Below are 12,960 nucleotides of genomic sequence, written 5' to 3'. Positions count from 1 at the left end.
TGTGGGGCTCTATTCCTTTATCCCTGGATAAAACCCTAAATTAGATATTAATAAAAGTATTTGAGATAATTTTCATGTCAAATAGGGTGGAGGGAGACTACTCACCATGGTGTTGAATTTCTATGTAGAATGATATGGAAATACAAGTGCTTAGCTCTATTATTTGGCCCCAAACTAAGGGCTCTAGGTTAAATGCAATTAGTGATTCCATGGGTGACCTACATGTGGCTTGGTGGTTGGGTAAGACAAAACATAAGATGACTAACTACTTTGGAATATAACAAAATAATGAATTTATATATGGTAAATCACAACACTCAATGACCATGTAATTACTTAACATTAGAATGATCTCAATATGTTTGCTTGTTTGTATCCAATTTCAAAGGGAAAACTAACATCGACAAACTCTCTATGTAAATAGACAAATAGTTATTGCACAACATAATAATTCCATATTCATAGATACAATCATTGAAGTTGCAACATAGAGATGGGTGTAGTGATACGTTGGAAGTTGGCATGGGACATAATAATAGATGTTGGTGAGAGAGAGACACATGGTAAAATAATTATTAATATTATGATTCATGCACAAGGGTCCCCTGTAACACAATAAACAATCATCCCTGAATACTCTTCTGCGTTGTGTTCTTCATGCAAGGAGATCCAGTGAGAGAGAGAAACATGTCTATGTCTATTTCTCGCTTTGAATTTTTACCCATCTTTGCATAGAGCTTGAGAAAGTCTGACATATTTGAGCTGAAAAAAACGGGGAACGAAAAATCCATGAGATCTCTCAAAGCCATGAAGCCTCTAGGACTTACAAGGAATGATTTCTCTCCAGTCCCGAAGCGTTTGTTGAAGGTATACTTGCATTTCAATTGTATAGATCCATGTATGTTGTTTATTGCATTTCAATTTTAGGTGTTCTAGTGTAGGTATATGACAATGAGCGGCCTCTCATGGAGGCTAAAAGTTACAGAGTTTTGGTAAATGCTATGTTCGATTTGCGAGAAGAACATGTCCATGTAGTGGTATGTGCGATGTCTCTATGTATATATAGATAGTTTCTTTACTTGCATGTAAATAACTAGGATTTTTGTTTCAACACAAGAGAAAAGAAGGGAAAAGGTAGGGTAAACAGACAGTTGAAGAATTTAATGATGATTACTATGATACTGAGAGTGAGTATGAATGTGAATATGAATTTGTGACTCCCTTCACTCGATCTCGTAGTGCTTTGGTTAATAAACCCAAAATCAAGGATGGTTCCATGGTTGTAGTGAAGAGAATGGATCCTTACCTTGTGAGTAGCAAAGGACTGCAAGAGTTTCAGGTAGAGATCAACATGTTGGGCAAGGTGTGTCATTTAAATCTTGTTGCACTCCTTGGGTATTACACTCAGAATAATGAAATGTTGCTCGTAGATGAATTCAAGCATTAGTGCACGTTGACCCAACACCTTTTCCATTGGGAGAATAATGGGCTTGAGTATCTTAGTTTAAACAATCAACTGCTTATTACATTGGACGTAGCTCATGGGATGCGATACTTACACAACCTGAACACCATTTCTTTAATTAAGAATTTTCACATGTAACGTGACGCTTCAACTTTACACTCAATTTATCACTCTCAACTTTTCAATGGTTTTATTCCGTAAATTCAACCGCGTAGTGAGCAATGCTTGCATTGACCTCATAGCTTAAGACCTAATCATAGAAGATTTTTTGCAATTCAAATGCAATAGATGGCAATCGATAATAAAAATACGGACTTGAATAAAGGTGAAGACAAATATCCTTTTGACTGTAGCTTGACTTCAATATTGGATTTCATAGTTTTGAGCTGGAAAGGGTGCCAACCACATTAATGAAGGCCAGTTTGTGGTCTCTGAAAGGTGCACTCAGGTAAGAATATATACCCAACACATTCTTTAATTTGTTTGCGTTTTCACTTTCCCTCCTCTGATATGCATTATTAACTTGATCATTATCAAATTCATAGATTTGACATATTTCTATTATAGTTCAAATTTTGCATTCAACGTGATGCTTTTATATGTCAGGAAACTATAATTTATTCTCGTAATAGAAGTAAATGATCGATAACATTCTTCATATGTTTCTAGATGATTTTCCTTGAAGAACACTTGTGCTATGAAAGCTTTGCACAAGTCGTTAGAGGAATGTTTGTAGGGATCATTCAAGAAGTTAATCTAATTAATACTAAAGACTATTATAATCTCTCAAACATGATTCCAAGCTATTTGATTGCATATGAAGATAATTATGGTGAATTTCTTCTCGCGAGAGATCTTTCCTAGAATTAGGTTTTCACTTGTTTTCATTTTCATTATTTCAGATAAAAGGATATTTTTCTTTTCCATGCATTCTTAGATAAAGGCATATTTTCTAGTTTTGAAAATCATGCTCTATTGTTTTGTTGGAAAATCCATAAAGTTGGCAGTTTAAACAATTTTCTTTATTATGACATTACCTTGTGATCTTTACGTTATTATTATTAGATATTTCAATTTGTATTTTCTTATCATCAAGAATAATGTCAAAAAAACAAATATAAGAGGGCACAAGATGTAGGCACAATGCCAAGGCAAAACCCCACTCTTTGGGGAAAACCCGGTCAAAATTCTTCCTTCAATAGATTCAAGATGAGACGACCAAGACCCTTACAATCTAGACTTGAGACTTCCTCCATCCATCAAGTCAACCTTGTCATTCTTTAGTTCAATAGCTCCTGTAGCAGTCAATCTTCTTCATACTTAGATCCTTGCAATGGCACTAAACTAGTATCACTGTAATAGCACCGAAACATTGGAGAACAAAGACTTCATCATTGTGATAACATCATGACATTCACTGTAGTAGCAATGTGACAACACAAAGATACATCACTGCAATGTAGAAGCTTCGAACTGTGGTAACCTTGAACTTGTTGGAGCACTGAACTGTGATCCCTGTACCCTATCTGAGCCCTTGCAAAAACACCGATTTTTTTTCCAGAAATACCTTTTGTGATCATCAAAAAAGATCCTCTGAAATCCTAGTTTTGTGTTCTTCTTTTGAGCGAAGTCCCTACGCATATATATATATATATATATATATATGTTCGTCCATCTTAATGAACCGACATGAAAGTATGAAGAGTTGTGTCACTGCTATTGAGCCGACATGCATATTCGATTAGTTGTGTAGGCTGACATGTTATCACCTTACGGAATTTGACTTGAAGAGGATTCTTTCAACAGTAGGGAGACTTTGATGGATGGAGGAGTCTTTACAGATTTAACTTTGACAAATAACGTAAAGCCTACAATGGAAGCGTGACTTATACATTTGACCCAAGCATGAAACCCGTGCTTTAATAAGTCAAATAAAATAATAATAAAATTATTTTTCTTTTCTTTTGATAAATTTATTACATTTGACTCAAGTACAATAATGAAGACCGAACCTAGTTACATTTTCCAACACTCCCTCTTAACTAGGGAGGTATTCATATATTCAACGAGGTACATGGAAGATCTCAAACCACATCATCTATGAAGAAGTTTATGCACCACAATTCCATGGACTAGATTCCTGACTAGGGAAATCTATCCATTGGTCTCTCAATAATGTAGGCATTGCAATGCCACAAACTAGATTCCTGACCAGGGCAATCTATCTGGGTACTAAGATGGACTCAAGCTTTCATCATCTCTAGGTATCATCAGGCTTATTTGCTAACCATCAACCCAAAGATCCAGGTGTGTGTCAGAGCTCAATGAACAACGCCACCCTTCCAACTTCAAGACCTAGACATCAACACAAAGTGTCGGCTAGATGTCCTCCCAGGAAATGCTTCACTCACAAACCTCAAAACTCTTTGATACAACAGATCATAACCAATCTCTCCCAATCAAACTGATTGGTAACCAACATGCTATCAAAACCTTCCAGAGATTCACCTGTACAAACACATCCCCAATCAATAATATACTTTTACATGTACATAATCAAATACAAACCTTCGGGGTATTCCAAACAACTTGATGTTGCTTCTCAACTTTCCATAGTAGGACTATCAACCATATCTTTGACAGAATATTCCTCAATCATACACTTTCCTTCCTACTTCATATGCAACAACATATTATTCAATTGGATCCTGCTTTCCTTCTTTCAGCAACACCTCAAAATTCATTCTCCAATTTCCTTCTCCTACTCATGGCCTTCACTAAAACTTATTGTTGTTAGTCATGGTCTAGTGCATAACGCATGAAGCAGAGAATCATATCTATCACTCCCTCTTAAATAGAGAGGATCTTATAATTCCTATACAAGGACTATTCTCAATCATCCTCTTATCCTAGGTAGATTCCTTTCATTCAAGCTCCCTCTTAACCTAGTGAGATTTCATCTGGACTCCCTCTTAACTTAGGGAGTTCTACTTCTTATTTACGACATCGAAGAATATTTCATGGCTTCCATCCTTCTTATCAGAGTCATTCATATATCATGCTTATCACATCAATTTTACTTACGATGATCTTCACCAACTTGAAGATGATGTACCTGGACAACTTAGATAACAAGTACAACAAAAATTATAGAAGCATGAAGTTAGCCATATCAAAAACTTATAAAAATGGAAGCATTTAGACTTTACAAACATAATCAATAAGAGATTATACTTCAATACTTCAACTTCTTGCCCAGGTTTAGTTACAAATCCTAAATCACATTCACATCTCATCAAGATATCACACTTATTATATCTAGGGTTTTAATATTCTTTCAACGACAAGTTCCTTCATATAGAAAACCCTAGAAACAACTCAAATCAATAAATCTAACAACTTTCAGAATTCATATGTTAGACTTTACATTATGGTTTCATACAAATCCTAGATTTCATACAAGATAATTAGTCATTCAAAACCAATCACAACTTAGTCATCAACATGATCAACTTCCACTAGGGTTAGTTGCAAACCCTAGATTTTGTAATAAACCCTCAATCACAACTAAAGCTCAGATTTCAACAATCTTACACAAATCTCAAATTATCACATTGTCATCATACATAAAATATTTTTACTTTTACTAAGGTTTAACTCCAAAACCCTAGAATTTAATTTTCACAACCTCAACAATCATTATATAAATAGATCTCAAATTGTTATAGTATACATACTAGAGAATTTAACTACTATTAGGGTTTAGCCATAAAACCCTAGATTTCCAAATATCATCATCCTAGAATCATCAAACTTTGACTAAGGCTTGTTTCCAAACCCTAGGACTCATGACCATTAGCACTTAGGTCAACACATATATCTTGGAATTCATCAGTATATCATATGTCAGACATCGTTAATACATTAGACATATACTTGACCTAGACCAAGCTAGGGTTTCAATCAAATGGACACATATATATACCTAGGGTTTCATTTCTAGGATCTATAAATACATAACAAGGGTTTTTCTTATAGACCCAACCAAACCCTAAGAATCTAGGGTTTCATAACAAAGCAAAGAAAACCCTACACTACCAAAAATTAAAAGGTTTTGGATCTCAGACAAACATCATTCAACTCTAACAAGTTAGGTTTTCATGATCATACTGAAATCCCAAACATGACATCATCAACAAAATCTTCAAATAACATTTCCCAATAACCCTAAGCACTTTTAGGGTTTCAAACATTGACATTAGAATACCCTTAGGTTAGGGTTTTCCAAATAACCTGTCTAGGTAACTATAAAACCAATTAAGAATGTGGAGAGAGATAAATTTATCAAGAGATGAATCTCCCTAAACAAGAATCTCTATGATTCAAGATAGCTAGACATAACGATGTTAGTAATGTAATGCAAACTTAAAAACAACATAAAGTGAATTTTATAAGATATATAGACGTACCTAGAGATGTTTCTTGACAAACCTTTAGGTATTTCTTGAAGTGTAAGCCATGATCCTCTATACTTTTAATGCATGATTTCAAGCAAAACATGTGATACCAAAAACATGACTTATGTTTACCAAGTTAGATCTCTTACGTAACCATGGAGGACGAAATCCTATGAAAATCTATTCCTTCTTTCAATCAAGGGTTTTTGCTTGGAATCCTAGATTACTTGTAGATCCTAGATGGAGAGGATTGAGTGTCTAATATGTTATCTAGAGAGTACACTCTTTATCCTAGACTAGATATCAATAAGGATTATATGAACCATTTAACATTAGATATATTGAAAATCTAAGAACTCATGAGCATGCGTTTACATACCTCTTACTTGAATTCCTTGAGCTGGTACCTCGAACTTGAGTTCCTATAGAACAAATCTTCAGATTCCTTTCATAGTCTCCAAATGAATGCTTTTAGTGCCCAAAATATTTAGGCTAGACTTGGATCATCTTAGAAATTTGGACTTCACTATGTTCTTTGTAGTATGTCAACCTTTTTCATACTTGGATTCTGATATCCTAATGATACATTGAGGCAACTTCCTCACTTCGGTCATACTTTAGTTGTGTTGAAGAATCTTAGGGCATGCATATCAAGGTGATTCTTCGTTACATGATAACAATTTCTGAAGTATTTTAAACAATTTATATTAGCTTGATCTTTCATTATTATTAGTGTTTGCTTTCACTTCATCAAACTGCAACAAAAAACAAAAGAGACAAGAACACAAATGTTTAGCTTTCTGCCAGGGCCAAAACCTCTCCCTCTTGGAGAGGAAAACCCATGCGTAAATTCTTCTTATAGAGGTTCCATTGACGAATACCAAGACCATGACCCTTGACACAATTTGCCTCTCCAAGACCAAGACATCAATCCTCTTTCTTGCCATTGCTGAGATCATCATCATCGTTGCTGCTTACACTAATGTCATTATAGTTGCACTTTTAATTCAGATCATCTTTGTTGTTTTCTTCACCAAGACCATAGTTTTTGTGTCTTCATTGAAATCACCATTGCTGCGACATGGAGGCCTTCACAACAGTATTACTGAGATCAGTTGCTAATGCATCTCTTGCTGCACTGAAATCTTTAAGACAATGAGAACACTGATATAAAAAATCATGATCTCTGTTAACTCCCAGGGATAATGGAGCATTCATATTCTTTACTAATCCCAAAATACAAAAGGTACCAGCCAACTAATCTCAAAATACAAAAAGCCATACATACTGGCAAACCATTACAAAGCATAATAGAATACCAACTATAATTAGCAGACATAAACATCATTAAGAATTAGAGGAAGAGATGGGAGCAGGGTCCCTAACGCTCGATTTAGGAGGAGCAGTAGTGTCTGAATCACAATGAAGGTGTCCTTCCACATGATCCAATCTTGAGTTAAGCTTGTCCATAGTAAAATGTTGGTTTCACAATATCCTCTTGATGTATTCTAGATAAGTAAACATGTTATACCATTTTGCATATTTTTCTTTCGATACTAGACTAAGCAAAGTCTTCATTTGTCAATGAAAAACAACAAATTGAGATATTGTTTCTTCTGTCCCCTTGTATGATCAGGGTTTGGGACCTAGCAAGAGACCTCATCCAAAATCTTAGAGTCAGAGTAGGATTGTTTTTCCTACTCTCGATTGAGTTTCTAATTTCTTGTCGTGTCTCCAGGGGTACTGTGTTAAAATATGTAACGGTGAAGTCCTAGGCAAAGAGCCAAGCCCTTCATTGAGTTAGTGGACTTCTACTGCCGCCACCACCCCTTCTGCATCACATGTGTTGTCTAGGTAGCATGACAAACATGAGGAGGTCACATTTATAGAAAAAGCTAAAATAACCATGGCCAAGGAAGTGACAAGACTAAGACCCAGACTGAACACAACTAGGAGACATCCCCAACAAGATATCAATGTCATCACAATGGAACATAAACCAAACTATACCACATGATGGAACTTCATACACAAACCCCCCAGGACTAGCTACACTCTCTATGTAGCCTACTGCAACTTGGAAAATTTGACAGATAACAAGCCACAAACCCAACATAATACTAGACATTCGATAATTGCACCAACTTAAGTAAAACCATGAAGGAAAAATATTTTTGACCCCCGGAAACAAACTCGACATGAGAGACCTGTTTTCCTAAATAGAACTAGTCATGAATTTCTTTCCCCAAGCTAGGCTAGACTCAAGACCTAAAATGTACATAGACACCATGACAAAAATTGGACAACCAACGTCTGAGCTAACACAACCGAGAGTAATATGAAGAATTACAAGGTAAGTCAAAGGGTTTGATACCAAAATTCTAGAGTCTACAACCACAATTCGAGGCTTGCATTGACCTCTATGACCATGCTTCAAAACCAGTAGTCGATTATCCTCTCGCCAACTGAATTTCTTCGCTCCCCTTAACTTTTCCGACATCCATTGCAAATTTCTTATCGCAAGCTTGTTACTAGGTGGCCAAACTCACAGCTCTCCCACCACACCAAGACACAAACTACCAAACCCCAATTTCAATAGCCAGTTCCCCTTCTTCCAGCCTAAAATTCCCAACCCCCTCCAATTCTCCAGCTCTAGGCAAGAAGCACTCCTCTGAGAACATGAACTGGGTTCAAAATTGAGCCAAAATAACACAACAAAGGAGTCGTTTGAAGAGGCAAACATCAGGGAGGTTTTCTCCTTGACCTCACACTTATAATGACCCTCAACCCTCACCATCGAAATGAATACATTGCTCATCCTCTCTGCACCTCTATTTAATGTGAACTGGGTGGTTGCATGTGGCTACATGACCGGGATGAACTGCACCATTTCCATTTAATGTTCATCAAGTGGGTAGGGTGGCAGAATCGCCCCACCACGCCCCCTCTAAGATCTTGTGCACACTGCCATTGAGGAAATTTGGTAACTTTGTTAAATGACAAAGTATACCTATTTTTTCTCTTTTTCTCATCCTTTTAAAGCAAGTACAATGACAAAAACATTCATGCAAATAGTCCAAAATCTACATGGAATAACAAAGTTTATTCTAAGGGACATAGATCCTTTTTTTTTTGTAGATTAATATTGTATTGCATCAAAAACTCATACTATCTAAATACATCAACCAACCAACCATCTTACCCATGTTTAAGATTTCAATCTACCTAACAGGAAACCAAATATTTTTACCACTTATTTATAGAATAATTGGTCCAAAATTTCAATAGTATTAACAACCTTAGAAAAATTAAAGTATGTACTCCAAATTCATAAACCAAGAACTGTAAGCAAACATTTCACAAATTAGGAGTATGATGAAGTGATAGGTGTTGGGTCTTTGACACTAGATCCTGGAGGTTTTGATGTAGCAGGGACACACTAGATGTGGCGCTCAATATGATCCAACTTAGCATCTATTTTTTCTAGGCTCTAGGCAAACCGATTAGTTTCTCTAAACAAATTTGACATCTTCAAGACTTTCAAAGATGTTATATCTTTCTCCCTATTTTTTTGTGAGGACTCTGCTTAGTAGGGTTTTTATTTGCTAGTGTAAATATAAAGCACTGAAATATTGCTTCCTTTTGCCCTTGGTATGACTAGGGTTAGGAATCCATTATCCTACATCTTCCATTATCTCAGAATATGAGAAAGTCGACCTATATCTGGCTGCCAAATTTTCTAGTTGACGATTTTCATTTTCGGCCTCAGGGGGGTGACCAAATGAAAAGTCGCAACAACCTCATGGCCATATTGTTGGGCTCAATTCTGGCAATGGGGGTTGTGACCTCCTCACCCCCATGCCAACTTCTCATCCTTTGTTGTTGCATCGTGACTAACAAACTGGTTAACTTGAATTCTACACATGTCTAGCTATTATTAGAGGATGGATTGCAGTGATAGAAAAAATCCAAGGTCACCGAAAAGACAGAGCTAAGGGAACACAAGCGGGACAAATCCCAACAAAAGCTCAGGGAAATCCACCACCAAGTGGTAAATCTACTTAGATATGTGTAAGGGATATTAAATTGGAAGGAAAATCCACCACAACTTAGGGGAAGGATCCCACTACTGAAACTACAAAGCAAATCCACTCTTAACACCAAACCACTAAACCATTCAATATTACTGTTAAAACTACAAGCAAGTCTGCTCTTAATACCCCACCACCAAACCATTCAAGGTTACTGCCATTCCAACACCAAAACCAAAATAAGGTGCAAGCATATAATTTATGAAGAAAACTAAATGGATTTAGAGTTACCCAGAGTATGACAATCGTGAAATTCCAAGGGTGAGGGGTTGAAGAAGACCCTTACATGACAGATGATGTAGGGTTGTCCAAAAAATTGTGAACTTCTAAAAGAAAGAGTCTAATTCTCTCTTCAATTTTCCTAAATCCCATGCACCACAGTGTCAACACTAAATTCTTCTCTAAGAAACATTCTTGGAAAGACCTTATGTTATTGATTCTCCCCGAAGCCACTCTCGTGGATGACAAAGTGCTTGCACCCTGCATCTTGTGATGCCAACAAATTACAACATCCTCACCCTCATTACTCTCACAATCATCATACCAAACCACCTCCTTCGAGAGCCCGATCTATTTCCCCTCATCTTTGCTCGACATCTAGAATCACAAACCCTCCTTTCTCCTTTGCACGTTGTAGACCATGGCAAAAATATAGACCTTTACTTGCATGCATGCATGCATGGGGTGGCCTTGTCGACCCATTTATTTAGTGTGAACAATTCCTCAAGGTCTTGGGCACAACCCCTAGACCCATTCCCCTCGTCGATTAGTACCGCCATTGGGGAACAAAGATCCAATTTTCACTAGAAATTTTTGGACTAAATTATTTTCTTGTTTGGGTACTCAATTGGCTCACAAGTCATCTTACCATCCTCAATCTGATGGGAAAATTGAGGTTGTGAATACATTTTTAGAAGGATATCTACATTGCTTTGCATCTTATAAATAGACACAATGGGTAAAATGGTTTCCCTTGAAAAAATGGTGGTAAAACACATCGTTCCATACCTCATAAAAAAGTCACCATTTATGACACTCTATGGATATCATCCTCCATCCATCACATCACTATTGAAAAGGACTAAAGGATCAAGTAGTAGATGATTTTCTACCTCCATATATAACCAATGTGTTACTTGAGACCTGTCTTTCTTACAACATTAGGCGGTCAAGTATAGAAGGAATTAACTAACTAAAATCCTTGCAAGTGCCATTAGAGGTTTGCGTTAAAGTAGACCAAAGCGACATCATCATCGAAATGAAGGTGAAATAACTACCCATTAAGCCTAAGATTGATGGGTTGTACGGTGTGAAATCATGGGGGGGTGACAATGACATCTCTCCCTCTCCTTGTAGCTAGTAGGACGTTAGCATTGTGCCCCCCCATTTGTCTCGTGCTAATCACCCCATCTGGGGAATATAACGATACTTATTAATCATAAGGCATACATTGATTTTGTTCTAGTGATATAAGGGTTTTTTTTTTAATCTAAATGCAAAAATAACATTGTTTTACATTTTGACCCTATTTAGATAAATTGTCCCAAATTCTAGCATGTTGTATTGGAATTATAGGTTTGAGTCATGTTTACGATCTCACAAAAAAATATCTTTGTGTCGACAAAAAACCCAAAACATATAATAATTAAACTATACCATAAAATATAGTTTATGATTTTTAATCATATAAATTCAAGCTAACCTAAATGGGGGATCTAGCATTGCAAGAATGTGTGCATATTTGAAGACAAAGTGTGAGATATCTTTGGTACATGCATGGAAATTTGTGCATTTTTCATGGAATTTGGGCCAGTGGAAAAACATAAAAGACCGAGATATATTAAATAGGTGAATATATGGAGTAATTACCCTGTGGTTTTTTTTGAAGGTATTGGTTTTTTTAGGATGGTTCACAAACATTGGGTGACTGCTACATTGACGGGAAAATCCAGGCAGATCAACCCAAAGGGATCTACCCATTGGCCAAACAAGCAGGGCCTAACCCCAAGGGCATCGAGAAGATTTGACCCCATGACCTCCTAACTAACGAGGTACTTAGCAACGAGAACTCGACCAAATGAGCTAACCCTTGGGGCTTTTTTGATGGTGTTGTTGATTATAGTACATGCAGATTTGGTGTCGACATTGTCATTAGTTCGGGTACACATTTCCATTTCAGCTGGTCTGGAGGAGTTGGGTCCAATTCTAGGGAAAAAATTATGGCTTTATGGGGTGTGTTATTTTGTGCAAGATGGTTAACAATTGAGAAAATTGAAATTTATGGTGATTTAAAAGTGGTGATTGAATGGGTTTTGAAGAAGTCATCATTTGCACCTCCTTCTCTCTCTTTTTGGATGAAGAGAATTAGGTCATTGTTGGTCCTCTTCAATGAGATTCACTTTGCTCATATATACAGGGAGCAGAACGGAGTGGTGAATTCTCTATCAAAGGCTAGACATCTATATAAGCCAAGAGAGATCAATTATGTGTCCTACGTCAATGAATGTTTTCAGGAAGCTGGAATCATTCCTTTCTCTTAGTTTCCTTTTATTGTTGTATATGAGGCAGTTTCATTTTTTATTGTTTTGGGATAATGTAAAATTGAAATGCTATTGCGGTTTGGCATATATTTTGGACATGAAAAAAAGGACATATGATTAGTATGATAGGGTATGAATGTTAATTATATTATATTTTTTTCTATTATGATATATATGTTGGAAACTCATGAATATGTAAAAAATCCTTTATCTTCTTCTTCTTTTTCACAAAAAAACCATAATTTTTGTTATTGTAATTACAAATTACATATTGCAGACACACATAGTGCATATGCATATATGATTAGGCAAAACATGGCAGGGACAAAAAGTGAGTTGAAAACGTACATGGAGGTCCATAAAAAGTCAAGAAACCTCAAAAAAAAGAAGCTAAAAAGGCCATGTAG

Source organism: Pinus tabuliformis, chromosome 1_2 (assembly GCF_031772625.1).
Source record: "Pinus tabuliformis cultivar Carrire ecotype Pingquan chromosome 1_2, CPIR1, whole genome shotgun sequence".
NCBI classification, from domain to species: Eukaryota; Viridiplantae; Streptophyta; class Pinopsida; order Pinales; family Pinaceae; genus Pinus; species Pinus tabuliformis.
Note: the sequence above shows the minus strand (reverse complement) of the source record.